Genomic DNA, 234 nt, shown 5'->3' on the forward strand with positions numbered 1-234 from the left:
GCATCTCCAACCAAATGATCTTGCAACGTATTTCAAAATTCTTACCCAGTGGTCGGGTTTTCTCCAGTGTGAGTCACGCGTTTTCCTCGCCGTGTTAATAATGCGCTGTCAGCCGCTGGTTCGAGTTCTGGATACAAACAGGTGTTGTGTTCCTAGCCTCTCGGTTGCTGTAAATGTTCGCGGGTGGGGTTACAGCTTTGTAATTTTGCGTAGGGTTGGCGCTTGTAGGTGTTT

Source organism: Penaeus monodon, chromosome 20, assembly GCF_015228065.2.
Source record: "Penaeus monodon isolate SGIC_2016 chromosome 20, NSTDA_Pmon_1, whole genome shotgun sequence".
Taxonomy (NCBI): Eukaryota; Metazoa; Arthropoda; class Malacostraca; order Decapoda; family Penaeidae; genus Penaeus; species Penaeus monodon.